Genomic DNA, 25063 nt, shown 5'->3' on the forward strand with positions numbered 1-25063 from the left:
CTGACTAGATTTGGGAGTCTTACGATGATTTCTGTCGCAAGGAGGCGCTGCTAGCACAAAAGAGATTACACGAACCCCCCATTTTTACAATTGTTCTGCATTAAGTAACCCTTCTACAATTTGATCAAGTTTCATTAAAATGACATGGGTTTTGAATGTACAACATGACATTCATGAAACCCACCTAATCAGGGCACCCATGCGATAGGTTTAAAACCAGATTTTGGAGTCCTAGGATGATTTCTATCATATGGGGTGCTGCCAGCACAAAAACTAGCACACAAACCCCCAATTTTTATTGTTTTCTGGAATTAGTAAGCCTTCTACAATTCGGTCAAGTTTCATGAAAATGAGATGGGTTTTGAAAGTACAGCATGAGATTTACAATGAACCCACCCTGTCAGGGCATCCCTGCATATGTTCCTGACCAGATTTTGGGGTCGTATGATGATATATGTCGCATGAGGGCACTGCTAGCACAAAAACGAGCTCATGAACCCCCACTTTTTATTATTGTTCTGGAATTAGTAAGCCTTCTTCTACAGTTTGGTCAAGTTTTGTAGAAATGACATGGGTTTTGAAGGTACAGCATAAGTTTTATGAACCTTGTCCTTTAGCTCACCCCTAACAGAAAATGTCCATGACAAGGATTTGAGAGATTTTGGTGTTTTCTGCCACTTGAGGGTCTGCTTGCTCAAGAATGAGAGTGTAAACCCCAACTTTAAAACCTTTTCCTCATTTTGGGTACCTTTCTCTGCAATTCTTGCAAATTTGGAGAAAATAATGTGGATTTTGAAAGAATTATGGGAATTTAAGTTTGTCATTGCAGATTTTGTTGCCAATCATGGTCTTGATCCTGTAACACTATCATTTTGGTACTGGACGGCAGATTGTCATATTCTTCAAAGTCCCGTAGAAGAAAAACAAGCACATGAACCTGTGGTTTTATTTACATATTTGGGCTGCGGATGGGTCAAAGTTACGGTATGTAAAGTTTGAAGAAAATGACATGGACTTCACTTTAACTGAGGAATGTCCTTAAAGGGAGTACAAGCACCCTCAAGTAGTCCACATCAAAAAAGGCTCTCTCAAACTGTGGCTATCCTCAGTGGACCTTTGATAAGATCAGCCAACCCAAGAAGAAAGAGTCCAGTACCATCAAAGACTCTACAACTCCATCAAAAAGACAGATAATACTCCCTTTAATACATCGAAGGAGTGAGCGCTACAAACTTCCAAAAGTCTATGACCCGCTTTGCGACCATCACATGATCAAAGCAAAGTCTTTTTACTCTGCTGATGAAGGCTGTAGCACTAACAGCTGAAAATTTTGGGAGTAAATATTTTGTATTGAGATCAAAAGTTAACACCAATTTCATATAAATTTCCAATACAAGTGAGCTTCTACTCTAATATTCCTTTATTTTAAAGGATTCTTTACAAGTCTTCTCTCAAACATTAGCTGATAATCTAGGTTACCAGGTCGTGTTATGAGTAAGTTAGATTGGTGACTGTAGTTTCAAGTTTTTTCGTTACAGATCGGGGATGGGCTGAAGAGGGGTGGTGGACCAAATTTTCACATTTTCTGAAAAACTTACTACTTGTTCAGTAATTTGTCACCAAACTTAGCAGGCAATATCACCTGGGTGGCAATTATACTCCAAAACCCAATATTAGAGAATCAAAAAAAAAAAAAAAAGAGTATCTTGTTTAAAACCAGAAATACTCAGAGTAAGTACATTAGTGAATGTATTTACACTTATTATGCACCAATTGATTAGTAAATGTACTTTCAACGTTATACATGTATATGGTAGATCCAGAGGTTTGGCGGGAACTGAATCGGGGGCCACTTTTTACTTCTTGATCCTTTTTCTTTTTGCTTTTTTAAAACTGCTTAGTCAGATTTTCTAGATACAGTGTTCTTGGCAGGTATTTTACCAGTGTGATAGAATATACAAATGGACACCATGCCCCCCCCCCCCCCAGGCCTACAAAGCTGCCCACAAGTTTGCTATGTTATCAGGTAATAGTCTTCAAGAATGCATGGAAGGTGAACTTGTGATCCAGTACTTGGGTCAGGGCAAGACCCCCCAGGTCTCTGTGTTTTGTATTATACACATAAATCATCATAGTGAAATATATACCTACTACCGGGTTACATTGCAAAATGAAGATCAGTATTTAATGGAGATGTAGACAATGATGTGATTTTAGAAAATGATGTCATGCTGATTTTACAATTGAGTGATCACAGAGAAAAAAAAAGTTGTACCATCCTTATATCATGAAAAATATAATGAGTGTATGATTTAAGTCTTTAGAGATTGAACTTTGGGGGATAGTGGATACACAAGAATTTGTACAGGAAGAATGAAATAAAAGCTGGTTAAGAAATGAATTTTGTACAGAAACAGAAGGTGATCCATGATCATTTCCAGATCACCCAACATAATCTAATCAATCTCTCTCTTTCTGTCTTTCTTCTGTTCATATTTTTGTATCACATATCAGGACCACCCTGCAAAATGAGGTTGACAGTCAGCCTGCAGTTGACTCTGTCATCATTGCCCTTTTCAAGGAGAGCCGCAAAGAGAGGATTGATTACAAGATTTCTGCTCTAGACTGTCTTGCAGCAGTGCTGCAGGAGTACAACACGACAGATTTGTGGAGCTAGCTGAAATCCTCTACCCAATCATCAGTAAAGTGAGTGACATGTGTCATTTATTACCTACTGTATGTTTCATTTTCTATTCTTTTATGGTAGACTGTACTTTTAGCACTGGAAAAGAATCAATCAGGTGAAGAAGTCTGGGTGCCAGAGGCTGAACCTTGTTTTACTCTCCATCCAATATATGGTAGTAGGTTTTTATGCCTCCGCCACAAAGTGGTGCCGGAGGCATTACAGTTGTCCGTCTGTCCCTCCGTCCATCCTTCCGTCCGTCCCGTAATGAATTTAGTGGACAGCGGTAAACTATCAAAACCTAATGAAAACTTGGCATGTATGTGTATTAGGGAGTGAAGTTGTGCCTATCAACTTTCGGGTGCACATGCTCAAGGTCAAAGGTCAAAAGGTCAAGGTCAAATACATAAAATTCACTATTTCCACCATATCTATGCAATGCCCGAAGATAGTTTCTTGAAACTTAGTGTATGCATGTTTTACCCCAATTAAGATTCTCTGGTGAAAGTTTGGGTCATGAGGTCAAAGGTCAAAGGTCAAAAGGTCAAGTAAAAATATTAAAACTTCACCTTTTTTCTCTGTACCTTGGAAAATTATCTTCATGGAACATAGTATATATACATGTACTGACTGGCAGTGATTATCTAGAGAATTTAGGGTTCATGGGGTCAAAGGTCAGGGGTCAAAGGTCAAGGGCAACACTTCAAAATTTTACTATTTCCATCATGTTTATGCAATGCCAGCAGGATTAATTTTTTTTTACACTTTGTGTATGCATGTATAACCTAATAGAGATTCTCTGGAAATATTCAAGATATTCAAGATGGCCACCAAAAATTAAAATTTCCATATGAATCCTTATGAATCATGAAACATTGAAAAGTTTGATGGTGTTAACCTAGTGGAGGGTGCTGAAACCGAATCTGGATGAGGCAGTTCTTGCATCCCTAAGGGTTTTGAGGTTACCAAAATGGCCACCAAAAATTGTAATTATAATACAAATGTTTCCTTAAAAATGGTGAATGATTTGAAAATGATTGTGTTATATTTTTTCAAGGATGCTGAAACTGAATCTGATGGATTCAACACTCGCATTCTTGAGAGTTTTGAGATGTTCAAGATGGCCGCCAAATTGTCTATACATGAATTGTGCTGCCAAAGAAGGTATATGCCAAGTAACATATCACCATCAACATGAACAAATTCCTCAAATTCGTGTGGCCATTTGTCAGATGAATAGGACCCACATCATTTTCATATTCCATCCTGCCATGTTCAAGGTGATGTTTCTGATCACAGGGTGATTGTAGAGTTGTGTAATTTGTGTTAGCAGCTAACAAATCTACGGACTACCAGCTTGGACGACCCAATAAAGAGAGATATCATGACGTTTCACTTCTGGTTGTTTATTCTGCCATTTTTTGGTGTTCACTTACATTTTAACAACAGGGGGCGCTAGACCACAGTGTTGGTCTACAACACTACATCACCCTTTCCTTTTTTTTTTCTTTTAATTCCAAACATCCTATTATTTTTTTTGTATTAAAACTTCTGCAAAACCATTCTTTCTGAAGCGTATGAAATCTGTGCTGTGTCTGTAATGCACATTATCAGAAATGTTTTTCAAATGATTTTTTGTTCTTCTTTCTTTTTTTTTCCCCGAAAGTTTCTTTCCAGATAACTCCAGAATTCCAGAAGTTTTGGCTTAAAACACTTGAAACACTTAAAACACTATAACTCTTAAAACACCTAAACACTTGAAACACTTGACAGCATAAGGGTGGACTTCACATTCCAAAAACTTCACAGTCCAGTAATTGTCCAGTATAAGCACCATGTTTTGAGAGTGTAAAAAATAAATCTTAGTCTGGTGAATAAAACAAATTTTTGAGTTCACAGAAAAAAGTTCATAATTTAGAGTTCAGAGTTCAGAGTTCAATATTGTGGTATACAGAGCTGGATATTAGCTACCGGATCAGCATAGCGTAAAATGACCGCGGAATGTGGAGTCCAAAGTTGATATCATGCAATTGTAAGTCCAGCATGAACTTTCATATAGTTTCCATTCAATTTTCCTGAATGTTCAAACTCTTTAGTTCACCGAATTTTTGCTTATGTTTTTTTTTTCTTAAACCAAACAAGTAGAACCAAAAGGTCTGAAACCTACAAAAAAATCAATACTGCAACCTCTCAAAGTTCATGGTTGTAGGATCGAACCGGGAGTTGACGTCATCTACTGGATTGTGGTGCTCACATCTCATAGTCGTGGAATCAAACTGGCATTCTGCGTCGTCATCAGCAGGTAGGGCATCGATGTCGTCATCTTGTTGATCTGCGATGTCGTCAACATCAGAGTCAGGAGGGTTGTCATCCGGGCGTACCTCAGCATTCACCTTCTTGAAAAATGAAATGTTCCTCTTTGTGACGTAGTTACCTCTCCTGGCTACGACAGAGTTGCCTTTTCTGCTGACAACAATCAGTGGTCTGTGGTCGAATGGAGAGCTAGCCTTTGACGACTTTGGCTGCTTGACCAGTACGACATCGCCTGCTTCACCTCACTGTGTTTGCTGTTCATAGCTTTGTCAGCATACTGTTTCATCCTTTTCTTTTGATTGCTGTCTCTGTTCCTCATGTTGCTCTCTGAGTCCACTTTATGCAGGGGAAGTGTGATGTGTGGCAGCTCACACTTCATCTCTCGTCTTTTCAGGGCTTGGCACGGTGACAAATTTGTTGTCAAATGGGGTGTGGCTCGATACGCTCTTAGAAACTTGAAGAGTTGCTGCTTCCAGGTTCGTCTCTCAGTATGAGCTGTTCTGATGACTTTCACAAGGGCTCTGTTAAACCGTTCAACAGCTCCATTAGCTCTAGGCCAGTACGGAGTCACCTTCCTATGGTTGAACCCCAGGTGATCGGCAAATGCGCTGAACTCATAACCACTAAATGGAGGTCCATTGTCACTTTTGGCTGTAACCGGCACACCTTGTTGAGCAAATAGTGTGTCAAGCGCAAGAAGAGTTGCTTTGGCTGATGTCGAAGAAACTATTTCAACTTCCGGGTATCTGCTGTACTCGTCGATTACAACTAACAGGTATTCACCTGATTTTAGTGGACCGAGAAAATCAGCCGACACTTCTTGCCATGGTCCATCTGGGAGGTCCGTCATTCTGAGGGGTTCTGGTCTCTCAGCTCCATCTGATACGGCAGCTTGGCAAGGTATGCATGATCTCACCTTCTCTTCCACCATCTGATCCAGCCTTGGGAACCAAACCTTTTCTCTCAGGAGGCTCTTTGTTTTCACTATTCCTTGGTGTGAGGCATGGGCCAGGTCTACTGCCTTGTTGACCAATTTTTGTCGAGCCCACCGGAGGTGTGGGGAGACTAAGGGATCGCCTGCGGCGTCTGTCTGTCCGTCGTCCGTCCGTCCGTCGTCCGTCCGTCTGTCGTCTGTCCGTAACGCTACAAAAACTTGAATAACTCTCTACTGAGGATTTCAATTTCAATCAAACTTGGAGGGAAGAGTGCTTATACAAAGTTACACATTTTACCAAACATGAAGGGTACCTCAAGGTCAAAGGTCACAGGCAGAGGTCAATGAACTTTAGGGCCCAATGTTAAGTTTTTAGGGCGCGTTTCGTTTATGGCTTGTAACTTTCGATGTATCTGTCTGTTTGTGACCAAACTTAGATGGTAGATGTCCCTTGGGAAGTTGAAGTTTAACACAAGGTCAAAGGTCACAGACAGGGGTCAACAACTTTTAGGGCCCAATGTTAAGTTTTTAAAGCGCATTTTGATTATGGCTCATAACTTTTGATCCCTTTGTCCGTTTGTGACCAAACTTGGATGGTAGATGTCCCTTGGGGAGGTGAAGGTCATCACGAGGTCAAAAGTCACAGACAGGGTCAACGAACTTTTAGGGCCCAATGTTAAGTTTTTAGGGCGCGTTTTGATTGTGGCTCATAACTTTTGATCCCTAAGTCCGTTTGTGACCAAACTTGGATGGTAGATGTCCCTTGGGGAGGTGAAGGTCACCACAAGGTCAAAGGTCACAGAAAGAGGTCAACAAACTTTTAGGGCCCAATGTTAAGTTTTTATGGCGCGTTTCGATTGTGGCTCATAACTTTTGATCCCTTTGTCCGTTTGTGACCAAACTTGGACGGTAGATGTCCCTTGGGGAATTAAAGGTCATCACAAGGTCAGAGGTCACAGAAAGGGGTCAAATTTTTAGGCCCGTTGTTAAGTTTTTATGGCGCGTTTCGATTATGGCTCATAACTTTTGATCCCTTTGTCCGTTTGTGACCAAACTTGGATGGTAAATGTCCCTTGGGGAGTTGAAGGTCACCACAAGGTCAAAGGTCATAGGCGGATCAATGAACTTCTGGGAGTTAGAAAAATATTAATTTCTTGTACGCGAGTGGGCGAGACACAATTTGGCACTTGCCTTGTGTTGGGAGTACCAGTCTGTTTCCTCTGAGGATCATGCCTTCATGCACCAAAAATTGCTCTTTGCTTGACTGGTATGGCTTCAGTTCTGGCCTGTTCCAATGTTCGTGTCTTTGAGTCTCGATGGCTGTCATCAGAAGTTGGAGATTCTCGTCTTCCAATGTGGCTTGCGTCACTGCTTTGGGTACTGCATGGCTACAGACATAGTTCAGGTACTGGCTATCTCTGTCTGGTGAGTGTGCTTCTACTTTGTCTGGATGTCTGCTCAAATAGTCGACTGGGTTTTCCTCATTTCTGCCAGGTCTGTACACCAATTTGCAGTTACATGGCATCAGTCTAAGTCTCCACCGTTCGATTCTGGCAGACATAGGGGCTTGCTTCTCGAAGATCCTAGGCAGAGGTTTATGGTCTGTGATGACCTGGAATTGAGCACCATATAAGTAGAGGTGGAATCATTCCACTGCCCACACAACAGCAAGCATCTCTCTCTCCGTTTGGGAGTATCTGGTCTCGGTGTCTGTCAAGGATGTACTTGCATGCGAAGTTGGTTAGGTTGTTTTGGCAGAGCATCGCACCTAGGCCTTTGGGGCTCGCATCCACCAGTAGTACTGTGGGTTTGGTTGGATCAAAGTATGACATTGTCTGTGTGTTTGTCAGTACCTCTTTCAGTCTCTCGAATGCTCTGATTTCCGGCTCTCCCCAAGTCCACTGTACATCCTGATGAGTCAACGTTCGAAGGGGTGCTGTAAGTGCAGCATAGTCCGGGATGAATCTGGTTATGTAGGATGCCAGGCCTAGTAGTGACTTCATCTCTTTGGCATTCTGAGGGGCGTCAGCATTGATTATGGCCTCGATTTTCCTTGGGTCTGGGCTCAATCCATGCCTACTGAAGACATGGCCATAGAACGTCACAGAGGGTTGTGAGAATTGACATTTTTTTCTCTTGAGTGTGACATTATGAGAGTTGAGTCGATCTAGCATTGCTTTCAGTCGATAATCATGTTCAGCCTGATTTTTTCCGTAGATGATTATGTCGTCTGACACATTTTTTACACCATCTAGTCCACTGCAGCCTGGAAAATTTCACAAGCCGAAATTACCCCAAACATCAGTCGCTTGTATCTCCTGAGGCCGACATGAGTGCTGAATGTTGTGATTATCTGCTGCTTTTGTGTACTCAAACTGGTGGTAGCCTGGTGTGAGATCAAGAGTTCTGAAAACTGTGGCACCATTCATGTCCTCTATGAGTTCATCCAGCGTTGGCATTGGGTGTCTCTCTCGTTCTATGGCACGATTGGCTTCTCTCATGTCAATACAAATGCGTACCTGTCCGTCAGATTTCGGTACTACAACAATGGGGCTGATCCAGGGGGTAGGTCCATCGATTTTCTCGATTATGTCCTCTTTCTCTAATCTCTCTAGTTCCTTCTCCACATCCTTTCTTGTGTGAAACGGGATAGACGATGCTTCTGTTGCTTTGGTTTCACCTCTTGATCGATGTGCAGCTTGATTTGTTTGCCCTTCACCTTTCTTTTGCCCTGGAATAGAGTCGCATAATTCGTGAAGATCTCGTCAGTCAGAGTGGTAGATACCTGGTTGACGGTGACATACTTGCCAACTAATAAGATTTTATCAGATTCAGTAAGATTTTTTACATTAGAAATAGCAAAATAAGATTTTCTGTCAGAGAAGTAAGATTTTAAAAAAATATTTAGATATACCTTTCATGTGTATTTTCTGAAGATTTGACTGAAAGTAAGATTTTTAACATAAAAATAAGATTTTTGCAATCCTCGAGTAAGATATTTCATCTTGAAATGTTGGCAGGTATGTGGTGATCAATTTGAGCATGGATGCAGTCTCAAAACTCAGCAAATTGCCTGTGTGTGACTTCACAACAAAGAATTCTGCGTCACAGCGTGTGTGTTGTTTCGTCTGGAGAGGCACATTTCCAACGCCAATGACTGGAATGGGCTCATTTGATCCGTATGGAAAAATGTGTGAATGGGCCTTATGCAGTTTGAACTTGTGCGTGGTTTTCAGGTCACGGAATGTGGGCGCGTCCGTGATATTTACTGTTGCCCCAGAATCTGTGATCGCCTCCATTCCTTTGTCACCAATCGTCAGCTGTGTAGTGGGTAAGTGCTTGTGTCCATTCTGAGCACTATAAATTTTGTCGCGAATGGTGAATGAATATTCATCGTCTGGTTGATTGGCACTGGGTCCTGTCGCATCATCACCATCCTTTACATTGTTGATTTTCCCTCTCCGTGATGAGGAACGGCATACTGTGGCAAAATGGCCCATCTTGTTGCACGACTTGCACTGCTTTCCTGATGGGGGTATGGGCCTCGGCAATAATAGCATGTCCCAGAAGGCTTTGGTGTCATTTGAGGACGTGTGGCATTTTGGTTATGGACATGACATTGCTTCTGGCCGTCCTGTCTGTAACTTCTGAATTGGGATGACTTATTCGCCCTCGGAGGTCTGCGGCCCCTATTCCGCTGAAGACTGCGACCTCTGGTAGCGTTGACAGCATTGTGAGTGGTGTCAGATGATTCGAAAACTCTGGCCTGTACCTCACTGGCTTCCAAAGCCCGCCCAATATCCAACAATTTGGTCAGTGTAAGATCATCCCCTTTGCTGAGGGCTTGCCTTCTGAGCTTCGGAGACTGGCAGTGAGCGATGACCTGAGCCATTATTTCCCTATCAGTGTCTGTAAACTTGCAATTCTTTGCGAGTTGGCGAAGCCGAGTAACATACTGATCTAGGAACTCGGTTGGTTCTTGCTTTCCCTGACGAAAGATGTACACCTCATACATTGAGTTGGATTTTGGCTGAAAGTACTTGTTTAAGGCATCAACTGCCATGTCATAATCATCGTCACCAACGTTTTGGAGGGTATCGAAAATTTCGTCAACTTTTGGTCCGGCATAGTGGAGTAAGAGTGCTCTCTTCCGTTTTGCTGAGGAGATGTCTAATGCCACCATTAGCCTTTCAAAGCGAATGAGCATGGGAAAAAGCATGGGACTACAGGGATGAGTTACAAACATCTTCATTGCTATCATGTAATGGAAACATTCGTAGGGGCCCACCAATCTGCAGCAAACATGGGCTCATAAGCACATTACAGACTCCTCGTCGCCATTGTAGAGTTGTGTAATTCGTGTTAGCGGCTAACAAATCTACGGACTACCAGCTTGGATGACCCAATAAAGAGAGATATCACGGCAAATTTGACATTTCACTTCTGGTTGTTTATTCTGCCTTTTTTCGGTGTTCACTTACATTTCAACAACAGGGGGCGCTAGACCACAGTGGTGGTCTACAACACTACAGTGATGGTGATATGACTCTGTAAAGAAGTATATATAATTGTACGAATGTACTTTGTCTTCATCATCATCATAGGCATTCTTTTCATAGGGTGTTGGCCAAGATGGAACTGAGCTTGGGGGTTGCCCTTCAGCAATGCTAGTGCTAGAGCAGGGGGCACCACTCTTCTGCTTGAATTGATGATCCAACACTGGCAAGTCATCCAGCAGGAGGATATCCAAATACTTGAGTATGACACCCTTCTCCTGTGTTGCTGGTAACTCCTTGACCACTGTGTGTTTGATATGTGCATCATCACTCCAATCCATCATCCAGTTGCTCAGGGTCCATATCTGATTGGATGAGGGCTGGACCCTCTCCCCCGATCCCTGGTTGTTATCCCGAGTGCTTTCACACAGGAATGACACAGTCTTTACAAGTCGTTCATGGCATTTGCATTTGAAATGTCCAAACTCGCAACTTCCATAGCACACTACACTTGCACCAAGCGATGAATTTGCCAGAGCTGGCAATGTTCTTCGACGCAAAGGAAAAGATCAAAATGTTATTGCCTCCTTTAGGCCTGGTCGGGTTCCCTTCATATCCTGTACTGAAGCCTGGAGATGGTCAATTTGAGCAAAGGATGATGTTATCTTCTGAACAGTGGGCTTCAATATATCCACTTGTTTAGTGATGCATTCAAACTATTGCTTTTGAGAACTGAGGTCAAATATTGTTAAGTGTCACTTTGCATGTTCTAATCTGAATTTGTTCGACCAGGGGTGGCGGCTGAACATTCCACCAGTGATGGTCATCATATGACAATCTGCGTGGGGAAGATTCATACATGTGATCACTCCAGGAATCATATCGTGAATGACACGAAGGCGACTGATATTGCAATCAACATTGAGGTGAATTATATCACAAATCACAAATCACATGGAGGCAAATCATATTGCGAATGACATGGAGCCAAATGGGAATTATTGTCTTCCCTCGAGTGGTGATTGGGCTAGTCATTATAGTAACTACTGTAAAAGTGGATATTTTCACGCGACTAATTTTTCGCGCTTGGCCAGGTAAGAAGAGTTTCGAGTGTTTTAAATTCCGCGGAATCAAGACATCACGCACAGGAACATATGGCAAGCAAAAATATTCGCGTGCTTTTATTTTCGCACTAGTTTCTGGTTGCGCGAAATGCGTGAAAATTTCCACTTTTACAGTAAACTGGTGGTATGACAGAGAGGGACAGTCATGATATCTGTCTTGCAGGGGTCAGTGAGGAGATTCAAAATAGCAATTGTCACACAACTTACACAGCTAGTAGTATCTAGACTCCCACCCTAAGTTAAAATCTCATGACAGAAGGTACCAGGCTCATGCTTTGACCAGAGGGGAGAGTCTTGATGGTACCTTCTCCGATCTGAGTAAAATATCAATAAGCCAGTTCGGGGTTCCAGTCTGCGCTTGAACAGAAAAAGGTCATTTGTACCATGGACCTACTACACATATGGACCATGAACGGAGGTCTTTCTTTGATCCAATGTTCACCACCGCCACCTGATTTTGTGCATCTTAATGAGTACATTCAGACGTTCGGACAATGACAATTGTGTAATCGTGCATCATCACTGACCAAAGAACCCGGTTTCCCACATTTCAGTCATATTTGGCTGAGGTGCCTTTTCAGACTCAACTGCCTTTGAATAAACACCAATGATGAGGAGCAGCAAACTGAAACAAGGACAAATTTTGCGTCACAAAATTGGTAATTACTGAAGCGGCCACTTGCGGCCATGCATGTAACATCCCGAAAGGCAAGACAAGCATGTCGTCTACTGTCACTGCCCATGTACTCTGAAACAATGTGCGACAAATGGGGGAAAATAGATTACAAATCACAGTCAATCTGCTTAATTATTTGCTTTTTCTTGTAAAGTAATGGCATTTCGCAAATGAAATTGCTTTAGTGATGATTTCGCAATATACACTACAACTGCACATGCATTTTTCTTGATTTAAGAGAGTTAATATCTTCTGCGCACGTAGTTTTTAGATATCTCAAAGCGCCGTCTTGTTTTTATCCAGGCTGGCTGTCGGTGGACAACACTGGATCAAAGCAGGAAAGCATTTTCAGAATGTTTTTGTGACGCTTTTGACAGAAACAGGTGCACGAATTAATTAACGAGCGATGAATGTCCATGTGTAGTAGGTCCATGTTTGTACTGAGAGACAGGTTGGTTTTTATATTCACTGAGATAAGCATCTTTGATGTTATAATTATGTAATCCCTATACTGTAGAAGGTGCTTGCCAGTACATCCACCTGACGGCAAGCCTGGTATTTGGCAATGTTAAAAGAAAAAGCTTGTTAATGCACTTAATACCAAACAATGAAATGAATGCTCCTCTGAGGTTGATTGACGAACCATTCTGGTCACTAGGTCCATTCTTTGTTTGAATACGAATTCCATGAATTGTTATGTTGGGCAAGCTGATGTATCATGTTGCTTTGAATCGGGTGAAGTGCCTAACCAAATGAGAAAGATGAAAGGTCATTTGTACCCATGAGCACATGAGCTATCTCCGTACTCGGTTGTGGGACCCCCGGGGGGGCCCAACACCCCAAAAATAAAGAATCTTTAAAAATCTTATTCTCTAGAACCAGAATTGATAGAGCTAAGTTAATACTATGAGTTAGTGCATTGATGTCTGTAGTGTCAAGTTTGTTCGCGGTGGATTCAAGGGTGCCCCCTTGGTGTCTAGGGGAAGAGTCCAAATTTGGTCTTAAATTATACATTTTCATCTTTTTGAAAACCCTTAAATGGATTTTCAACAAACTTGGCAGGTAGCATCCCTAGGGGGATAGCATTTTATTTTTCCCCCAAATGGGCACCATGCTCCGGGGAGGGGGAGGGTGGGCCTGGAAAGGAACATTTAACAACAAGGAATTAGACCGGGGGCCCAGAAGATTTATTCAGCTGAAAAGGGTCACACTTTTTATTGGTCTCATCATATAGGGATGTGTCCAAGGGTCAATAAAATGCATTGCTGGCAAGTCACATCCTGTACCGTAAGCCTAGGGACCATAAAAAGGGACCCCGAAAAATGGATTTATTCAGCCGAAGGGGGTCACGGACAGAAGTTGGTGGATATTGTTCCTTTGGGTGTACTTATCATGAAAACAGCAATGCCAGCTATTTTATCCTGTACGGGGCCCCAGACAGTAGCCCCAAAGGGCCCCAGAAATATGGTGTTATTCAGCTGAAAAGGGTCACGGCTAATTTCTTTTGCAATGGAAGTAGTTCCCATCAGAGATATCCAAAACACCAATGCCAGCTATTTTATCCTGTACGGGGCCCTAGACAGTAGCCCCAAAGGGCCCCACCCCCCATAGGCCTACGTACAAACATACACAAACATTGATTTTATTCAGTTGACAAGAGTCACGGCTAATTTCTTTTGCAATTGAAGTAGTTCCCATCAGAGATATTTAAAACACCAATACCAGCTATTTTATCCTGTACGGGGCCCCAGACAGTAGCCCCAAAGTGCCCCACCCCCCATAGGCCATACGTACAAACACACACAGACATTGATTTCATTCGTGCAGCTGAGAAGAGTCACGGCTAATTTCATTTGCATTGGAAGGAGTACCCATCAGAGATATTAAAAACACCAAAGTCAGCCATGTTATCCAGTACGGGGCCCCGGACAGTAGCCCCAAAGGAGCTCCCCCCCCCCCCCCCCAACACACACACCCACACTAGTTTCATTCAGCTGAAAAGAGTCAAGGCTAATTTCTTTTGCAATGGAATACCCATCAGAGATATCCAAAATACCAAAGCCAGCTATTTTATCCTGCACGGGGCCCCAGTCAGTAGCCCCAAATTGCTCCCTCCCCCCCCCCCCCCCCCACACACACACATTGATTTTGTTCAGCTGAAAAGGGTCATGGCTACTTTCTTTTACAATTGGTAGTAGGCATACTCATCAGAGATATCCAAAACACTAAAGCCAGTTATTTTATCCTGTACGGGGTCCCAGACAGTAGCCCCGAAGTGCACCCCCCCAACACACACACACATTAGTTTCATTCAGCCAAAATGGGTCACGGCTAATTTCTTTTGCAATGGAAGTATACCCATCAGAGATATCCAAAGCACCAAAGCCAGTTATTTTATCCTGAACGGGGCCCCAGACAGTAGCCCCAAAGTGCCCCCCCCCCTCTCCACATACACACACATACACATACACATACACACACACACACACACACACACACACACTAGTTTCATTCAGCTGAAAAGGGTCACGGCTAATTTCTTTTGCAATGGAAGTAGTACCCATCAGAGATATCCAAAATACCAAAGCCAGTTGTTTTATCCTGTATGGGGCCCCGCACAGTATAGCCCCAAACATGGGTAATTTCTTTTGCACTGGAAGAAGTACCTATCAGAGATATTCAACACACCAAGGCTAGTTATTTCATCCTGCACAGAGCCCTAGACAGTAGCTCCACAGTGTCCCATCCATTATACATGTACTGTGAATCAGCTGAAAATGGTCTTACAAATTCTTTTGTAACGTTAATGGCCCATTCTCAGTAAAAGCGTTCAAATACGGAATTTTGGTGTCGCCGACATTCCATGACAGTTTGCGGTTCCCTGAAACCTATTAGATACTATTTAAATGTTTATAATATATCACGAGGACTTTATTTGTTAAAAATAAACACGATCAAATGCGGTTGTCTGCTTTTTTGTATAAAATTTTGCTGTTAAACTTCGTTAAGACCCCCAAAACGTAGTGTCGCCGGCTATTTCAGAATTATGTTTTTTTGCTCCTCTCCGTCCACAAACACACTTTCCAAATATACTTTTCATGGACGATGAGCATATCATATGTGCTAATCACAATACTCAAAAAGTTCAAAAATTTTTATTGACTCCTTTTTTATAGCCTTTTGAAACCTGTCGCCAAGTTCACCGCCAGATACGTTACCAGTTTCTTTAGAGTTACAGCATTGCGAAAATAACAAGACTATGCAATGACCTTGTGTATATGAAACCCTGAGGATATACTTCATACATTGCAAGTACTTAGATTTTTTGTGCAACAGCTCTTTATTAAGAATACGGTACAATGTTTGAAATATCGGTTTTCTACACTTTTATTTGGACAGATACGTTACATACTTTTCACGCCACCCACTGCGACAGACATTGCAATGTCAGACAAATTGTATATTATACATTACTCCTCGGAGTGACGCATCGATTCAACAGTAAAGTTTAGTACAAGTGAGAAATATTTGGTAGATATCGCTCTCACAATAATATGATCGACCATATACGTTACCACAGATACGTTACCCCAGATACGTGACCGAATTTTGCTCATTGGTCTTGTGCTTTCTGGGGATCAAATCTGGTCAAAATTCATCCCTACACATTACATGCTTCGTTTTGTTGGACTTCAGGATTGTATTCTAAACACCAAAAGGACAGAGAGGTGAAAAAGAGCAACACTTCCACATGATTTTTCTTTCTGCGTCAGTGTCTCACAATTTAATGCCAAGTTTTCCGACAGATACGTTACCACATAATCAAAATGCTGAAAAGAAATTGTAAATGTTTTTACAAACAAATCGTTGTGTGCTCATAAACTCCAAAGTTCTATTCTATAAAACCCAGCCACTTTCATATTCTATGCAACAACTTTGAACGTTTATTTTACAAGACGAAGCTGAGATTCAGCATATCAGTTTTTTGCTTTTCAGATTTAGCAGATACGTTACGTATAATTTAGGGCACCCACGGTGACAAATAATGTTATGTAAAACAAAGTGTTCATAAAACAATTCTGCATAGAATGACGCTTCCATAAAAAATTAAAGTTATGCTCAAATGAAGAATATTCCGTAGAAATTGCTCTGTAACTTCACCGACAGATTCATTTACGGTACGCCAGATACGTTACCAAACTTTGAAAGAGTAAAAGGTAGTTTATGAAACGCTTCCGAGAAAAGTTTCAGTGTTCTGTTGCATATTTATTCTAGTGTTTTTCAACATATGAAGAACTACTCAAAATTCATTAATAAGTTGAACAATTATTTATTCATTTTCATTAAAAGGGATGAGCCAAATACGTTACCATAGGTCAAACAACTGTTTAGCATATCGAGTTCATAAAAACTGTACCTACTTCCTTCTAAGTGCCTGCAAAAATATATTTTTAAAACCTTGTTTGCGTTATCCATCAAAACTTAATGAATATTTATAGTCAGATGGATAAATACAATCAGACGTAAGATGAGAATATTCTGTGAATGAAGAACTCAGCTTTCACATTTAGGGCTCTTTTCCACTACATTTCATCGTTTAAATATTACGTACAATGTTTAAAATGGTTAATTTGGGCTTACATCATTCATTTTTACATCAATTCATGAGGTAAATAATTAAACAGGTGATATTTATTAATTCATACACAGCTAAATTCATTACTTATATTTTACCAGATACGTTACCAAAGGTGATTCGATGTTTTTCAATAGTTATTTCCCCAGGAAAGCAATTCATATTTGTTTCCTGTGGAAATTCCAGATCGGATCGTTCACTTTGCATGATTTGTGGGATTCGAAACTTTATTTGTAAGCGAAATTTGCTAAAAACACAAAGTGAATCTTAAGGTTATATTTCTTTTCAGCAAAAAACATATTTTAACCTACCACACAGAAATAATTTCTACCAATTAGCGAGGGATGACAACATCTTTACCTCTTGAAAAACCCCAATATCTTTAGGGGGACAGATGTCTTTTCCTGAACAGAAATTGGATCAAAACAATAAATTTAATTTAAAGTTAGGAGTCCATTGCAACATGTAAATTTGCGGTAACGTATCTGATTAGTGATCAAAAATCATATATGATGCTCTATTTCAATTCATTTTTACTCAATGAATGGCCATCATTTAGAATGTTCCACTTTTTGTTTCGTATTTGACCGGTTTTGAAGTTACCGAAAACACATCTTTGAATGTATTACTTTGTGGTTGATTTTTCGGTTTTACTCACGGGGAATTGAACACTTAATCTGAGAATGGCCCTAATATCAGGGCCTACTGAACAGAGATATCACAAACACTAAAGCAAGTTATCTTATAATATCCTGTATACGGGGTCCCATAGGTTACAGTAGCAAAACACTCAAGAAATTTGCAAAGGAAGCATACTTCTGTATAGTGCACAACCAAGATGACCATATATTACGAAAACCAGTCATTTCATCTTGTACTGGGCCCAGGTTACAGTAGCCATAAAGTGCCCCTCCCCCACATAATTATTATGACATCATTTAGCTGAAAAGAGTCATAGTTGTTTTTCTTTTACAATCGAAGTAGGCCTTAGTTTACATCATAGATACCCAAAACATCAAAGCCAGTTAGGTTTTCCCGGCCAATTTTGCACTTTTGTTGGTTCATTAATTTTGATAGAAGGTTCGAATTCGTAAAATGGGTATTCAAATTGGCTGGTACCCTACGTTCATTCAAATTCGCCTTGACTTGCCGAAAAGTGTATTTCAGTCATTAAATTTCGCGAAAGACAGTCAAATTCCAAACGTGTTCATTCAAACTCAAATCATGCTCTTTCTTTGTTTCAGATCTTTTTAATATGTGTTTCTATGTGTGTTTTCGTTTCATCTATGAATTACTGTTATAAAGCAGTAAAAGTGTCATATTTCTTATCTAGTATAACTGGATTTGGTTGTTCTGTAACCAGACTGGTAACGCTCCTTCTCTTTCATATACATGTCATTATAGGCATATACGTGTACCAGTAATGCAGCCTAACTTCATTTTTTATAGTCATGACAGCACAATATATACAGACGTATATCTCTAGAAGACATAGAAAGAATTATATAAAAAAACCAACATTTGAGGATCATAACCTTGACTTCTTGTAACTGGCCGACCGCTCGGAATAAAGCGCTCGTAACGGCCAGATAATTTGTGGCTTCTTACTTCTTTGGATTCAAAAGGCACGTTAAAAAATGGTGTCAAAGTCTCTTAAACGAATTATACGAAAACATGAAATGCTATGATGCTTACAAAACAATAACTACGACGAAAGAAAATAAGGAAAGAGGCCAAGCATGAACATATCTGTTTAATTGACTGCAGAACATGTTAAATTGGATGGCCAGAAATCAATTTGAATGAACGAGCGCAGCATGTAATCACGTGACTATCATTATGAATTTATGAATGAACGGATAGTGGAATGGTACTTGTATTATATGGATTTCAGTTGAAAAAGTGTTATTTAGAATAAGGTTAGAGGTAATATGAATGTTTCAAAATAAATTTGAATGAAGAGATTAATATGACATTGAACTACCATGTCATCTAGGCGAAGTTTTTGCTAAATTTAATTCAACATTAAAGAATTCGATTAAAAGAGGTGCGATATTGGCCCGGATGCAGGGCCCTTGACAGGTATAGCCCCAAGGTATTCCCACCCCATATGAATTAATTGTTTTTAGGTGAAAACAGTCATGTATGCCTATTTTCCTTGGCAGTGGAATTAACAGCTGAGATACGTAAAACACAAACCCATCCAGTTAAGGGGCCCCCAGCCAGTAGCTGGAAAGTGCTCCCGTATTATCATATTCTAAGTGAAAAGAATCATTGCTATGATTTCTTTTGCAATGGAAGTAGTACTCAAGGAGGTATCAAAAACACCGAAACCAGTTATATAGCTGTACGGGGCCCCACGGAGTGTTTCTAAAGTGTCCCCACATGTAATTCCACTATCAAGATCTGCATCCCGATCTATTCAATCTGTCAGATCGGGAGAGAGAGGCAAAAGTGTACGGGGACCGGGAGCATCGTAGCAGCAGCGTTTGGGTGATGGGGTTGGGTCTGGCAATTTTACAGATCGGGAAGAAATTTTGAACTGGTTCAAAATTTCTTCCTCATCTCCCCATCAAGATTGACCTATTTTGAATCGTAGCTCAAACGGGGAGAGAGCAGTGACAGTGTAAATACCGCGGGATGAGCGTAACAATTCCAGGTTTTTCTGACCGTAGTAACAGCGGCACAAGAACGGGAAATATAGTCTAAACTAGACACCGACGACATGGTCCCGCTGCTGCGCCGCTTTCTTGATCAAAGCACGACCTTCCCGCTTTAACGACGCTCTCACTAAGTTCTCTACTCTCGTATAAAATCAATGCCTGTTCCTACGACGCTTCATTCCTGCTCCGATAACGCTGGTAGCCGCTTTAGCTACGCTGTTCCTACGCTTTCCCAGACTCAATTATGCACGTCTTCCGCTCTCGCCGCTCTAAAATCGAACGTAGCCAATACGCTGGAAATGTTTGCCAGAACAGCAAAACTGATGATGGTGAGGAGGACGCGTTGTCGTTGTCGCGAAAATGAAGACGAAGGAGCGCATATTTAAGAAGAAGAGATGCAAACAATAAAGAGAATAAAGCAAAACACTTTGGAGCTACTGACGGGACCCTGTGCAGGATAAGATATCTGACTTTGGTATTTCGATATCCGATGGATACTACTTCCATTGCAAAAGAAATTAGCCGTGACCCTTTTCGGCTGAATGAAACCAATATATATATATATATATATATATATATATATATATATATATATATATATATATATATGTATATATGTGTGTGTGTGTGTGTGTGTGTGTGTGTAGGGGGCACTTTGGGGCTACTGTCTGGGGCCCCGTACAGGATGAAATAACTGGCTTCAGTGCTTTGGTTATCTCTGATGAGTACTACTTCCGATTGCAAAAGCAAGTAGCCGTGACCCTTTTCAGCTGAATAAAATCAATATGTGTGTGTGTGGGGGGGGGGGGAGGGGGTAAGGGGGCAATTTGGGGCTACTGTCTGGGGCTACTGTCTGGGGCTACTGTCTGGGGCTACTGTCTGGGGCTACTGTCTGGGGCCCCATGCAGGATAAAATAACTGGCTTTGGTATTTTGGATTTCTCTGATGGGTACTAATTCCATTGCAAAAGAAATTAGCCGTGACCCTTTTTCAGCTGAATGAAACTATTGTGTGAGTATGTGTGTTGGGGGGGGGGGGGGGCACTTTGGGGCTACTGTCTAGGGCCCCGTACAGGACAAAATAAATGGCTTTGGTGTTTTGTAAGTCTCTGATGGGTACTACTTCCATTGCAAATGAAATTAGCCGTTACTCTTATCAGCTGAATAAAGTCAATGTGTGTGTGTGTGTGTGTGTGTTTGTACGTAGGGCTTATAGGGGGTGGGGCACTTTGGGGCTACTGTCTGGGGCCCCGTGCAGGATAAAATAGCTGGCTTTGGTGTTTTGGATATCTCTGATTGGTACTCCTTCCATTGCAAAAGAAATTAGCCCTGAATCTTTTTAATTGAATAAAATCAATGTTTGTGTGTGTTTATACGTAGGCCTATGGGGGGTGGGGCCCTTTTGGGCTACTGTCTAGGGCCCCGTACATGATAAAATAGCTGGCATTGGTGTTTTGGATATCTCTGATGGGAACTACTTCCATTGCAAAAGAAATTAGCCGTGACCCTTTTCAACTGAATAACACCATATTTCTGGGGCCCTTTGGGGCTACTGTCTGGGGCCCCGTACAGGATAAAATAGCTGGCATTGCTGTTTTCATGATAAGTACACCCAAAGGAACAATATCCACCAACTTTTGTCCGTGACCCCCTTCGGCTGAATAAATCCATTTTTTGGGGTCCCTTTTTGTGGTCCCTAGGCTTACGGTACAGGATGTGACTTGCCAGCAATTCATTTTATTGACCCTTGGCCACATCCTTACATGATGAGACCATCAAAAAGTGTGACCCTTTTCAGCTGAATAAATGCTCTGGGCCCCCGGTCTAAATGTTTCAAAGTCTTCTTCTCTAGAACCAGAAGTGATAGAGCTAAGTTAATAAGCCAGTTCATAGTTCCACTTTGCGCATGAGCAGAAAAAGGTCATTTGTACCAAGAGGCATGTTGGTTTTTAAATTCAATGAGATAAGCATCTGTCATATTTATTCATGTAATCCTTGTAAATGTTGCTTGCCAGTACATCCACCTGACAGCAAACCTGGTATTTGGCAATATGAATAAAACAGTTTTTTAATGCATTCAATGCAAAACAATGAAATGGATGCTTCCCCAACAGTTGATTGACGGACCATTCTGGTCACCAGGGGACCGTTTCATGAAACTTTTTGTCAGTGATTTACACTGACAACTGTTAAAAGCTACTGAAATCCGTGCGTCTGATTGGCTGATCGCAAATTTGTCGGTGAAAACCTCCGACGAACTCGTTGATGAAACGCCCCCAAGTTCATTCATTGTTTGAAGACAAATTCCATGAATTGTTATGTCGGGCAAGCTTACCGGTACGCATAATAGCTGCGTTCAGACGGAGGCAGTTGTGGTCAGAGTAACTTCAAAAGAAGGGTCGGAGGAAGCTTGGTCGGAGTAACTTCGGAGGATAGGTCGGAGTAGTGCCCGTCTGAACAAGGTCGTGGTAACTTCCTCCGATCGGAGGAACTTACCACGACCTCTTCCTCCAAACGAGATACTCCTGACTTTTCTCAGGAGTATCTCGCTACCACGACTAGCCGGTCGGAGTAAATTGCCCGTGTGGACAAGCCCTCGGAGTATCTATGAACTTACATACCTTACGACGTAGGTAAAATGCTGTTTTTCTGCAAACAAACAAAAAAATGCACCTTTCAGCAGCGGTGTAGCTGGGATTTGATCTCAGGAGGGGCAATTTATATGCGAGGGAGCAAAGCAACCGAGCCTAAGTAAGCGGAGTAAGTGAGGACGGGGGGAAGGTGCAGGAGGGAGGTGTCCCCCCTCCTGCAGTGAGAACTTTTTGAATTTTGATGTTTTTAATGGTACAGTTTGGGGCATGTTTTGGCATGTTTTATTTACTTGAAAAAGTCCTTGTGATTTGTTAAAGTAAGGTAGCAGTATTTTGATGTAGATTGTATTTTTAAGTTCAAGTTGTTTTATTTAATTTCCAACAAATTAGAGATACAATGAAATGTTTGGGTATACAAATAATGTTACGAAATCAGTACAACAATATGATGAACATAATAACATGTAATAAAGACACAGGTGATTATCAACAGATACGAATAAATGCTATATCGTTATGGTAAACTCAGAAAGAATATGATGCCTACAAGGATATCATTTAATTAAATGTATAGGTATTATTCTTACAATGAATATCGTGAACACTGTAGAGTGCAGGAGCTGGGTTTTCCTCCTCCTACACATGGGTGATTTTGCATTTTCAAGACCTTAAATTCAGTGATCTGGTTCAGACTTTTTGTGATATACTTAGAATGTTTTTTCCAGCAAAAAAAAAAGAAAAAGTAAGGAAAATGAATAGAGCCTATTTAGGGAAATTATAATGGCTAAAACACTTAATCTCAGCTTTTACTCTGGCTGTGCATCATCACTGGGTACTACACTTGTATGTCTATGAGGTAGAGGGGGATACCCCCTCCCACACAACGGAGCTTTTGCATGTTTACATGTACATGATAGAATTAAAATAAAGCAATTTGATGCACTTTTTTTTTTTGAATATTCTAATAATTCTCATTCCCAAAAATCTATACAGGGGACAGAACAATGGGAGGGTGGAGGGATACCCCTCCCATATTTTATGGAGCTTCTGCATCAGAACTGAAATTCAATGATCTGGCGCACACTTTTGGTGGAATATTTGGAAATTTGTCAACCAGAGAAGTGTAGGTCTGTGGAGGGAGACCAAGCAGGAGAAGGATGTGGGAGGCGGTAAGCCCTGGTGCCCCCCCCCCCCCCCCCCCCCGGGAGATTTCACATTTTTATGATTGCAGTTCAACAATCTGGTGCACACATTTTGTTGAATATTTGACAAATTGTCAATCTTCAAAGTGTAGCCATAGTCTATGCGTGGAGGCGACCGAGCAGTGGGAAGGTGTGGGATAGGGCTATCCTCAACCCTTCCCAGATGAGGGAGCTTTACATTGCTTTTTTAAAATTCAGATTGAAATATCTTATATGCACATTTTTGGTGGAATACTTACAAAATTGTCAATCAAGAAAGTGTACTAAACTGATATGGAGGGGAACTGAGCGAGGAAAGGGTTCATTAAAGGGAAATATTTCCCTAGTACATGAAGAAACTTTTGAATTTTTTGAATTGAAGTGACAAATCTTGTGCACACTTTTGATTAAATATTAGGATTTTTGTCAATCTCAAAATTATACTTAGGCTAGGGAAAGGGGCACAGTGGGGGAGGGTGTATCCCCCTCCAAAGCAAGAGTGATTTTACATTTTAGAATGAAATGATAGGACAGTTTTACATAAAAAAAGACAAGAAATTTTCCACATCTCGGGAATTAGTGGGGGGGGGACAAAATGATATGTTTGCCCCCACATTTTTTATTGGGAGGAGGGGCAACTGCCCCCTCTCCCAGGATTGACGCCCCTGACAATCGTGATAGGATATTGATCACTTCTAAATCTTACATTTTATCCAAAAAGTGATGTGTACCTTCCAAATCTTGGAGGGGGGCAACCGCCCCCATCGCCCCCCCCCCCCCCCCCCCCCCCCCCATGCTGCCGCCTTTCATCCTGTAATGTACTACAAAGCTATCAACAAGTCTGGCACACTGGGCTCTGGCATACTAGACTCAAGCATCTGTTTTTCAGCGGAACTCTCTCCCGAGCTGCTGGAGAAGCGCTCTCCAAATGTATGGGCACAGGGGATTTGCAATTTACCCCCAAACACTATACATTTTACCTCCTACTGTAAAAGTGGATATTTTCGCACGACTAATTTTTTGCGCTTGGCCCCGTAAGAAGAGTTTTGCGTGTTTTTAATTCCGCGGAATCAAGACATCACGAACAGGAACATATGGCAAGCAAAAATATTCGCGTGCTTTTATTTTCGCGCTAGTTTCTGGTTGCGCGAAATGCTCGAAAATTTCAAACACCGCGAAAATTTCCACTTTTACAGTATATGCGCCAGTTTAGAGGTAGCGTTTGTGCACTTTGGCACAAATGATTTTCTTTCTTCTCGTTGATTAGACGCTTTTCTTGCCCTTTTAGCAACGTAACGCAAAAACATCCTACAGGACGATTTCTGTAAATGCATGTTCCAACAATGAAAAAACTTACAACAGCCAGGTGACCAGAATTAAAGCTTGGAATTTTGTTAGGGAGTGGTCCATCAATCAATTCTCGGAGTATTAGACCGGGGGCCCAGGAGGTTTATTCAACCGAAAAGCGGACAAGCAACTGACCTCATAGGAAGTTTGCATGGACCCTGGACATCACAAAAATGTATTGCTGCCGGGTTTCATCCTTGGCCTTCCCGCCAAATTCACTCAATGTATGACGTCACTTCCGGTTGGCCCTTTTCCCAAATTTTTTAGACAGTTTGCGTTGAAGCATCATTATTGAGATTTCAGTTTCAACATCTTAGAGTGTCCTAAATATATTCTATTTGGTATCTAACTAATTTGGAGTATGTACAATCATCTAATTGCTCATTTTCTATGTGGTGATGTTGCTGAGGGTGAATATGA

The 25063-nt window shown here is 41.3% G+C and overlaps 1 pseudogene; it reads left to right on the forward strand.

The window, feature by feature from the left end:
* The window catches only part of LOC139744120 (proteasome adapter and scaffold protein ECM29-like), a 394771-nt pseudogene that overhangs the window by 315565 nt on the left and 54143 nt on the right, over positions 1-25063 (forward strand).

The sequence above is a fragment of the Diadema antillarum genome, unplaced genomic scaffold, assembly GCF_040938485.1.
Source record: "Diadema antillarum isolate AM-2024a unplaced genomic scaffold, OU_Dant_1.0 seq00001137_RagTag, whole genome shotgun sequence".
NCBI classification, from domain to species: Eukaryota; Metazoa; Echinodermata; class Echinoidea; order Diadematoida; family Diadematidae; genus Diadema; species Diadema antillarum.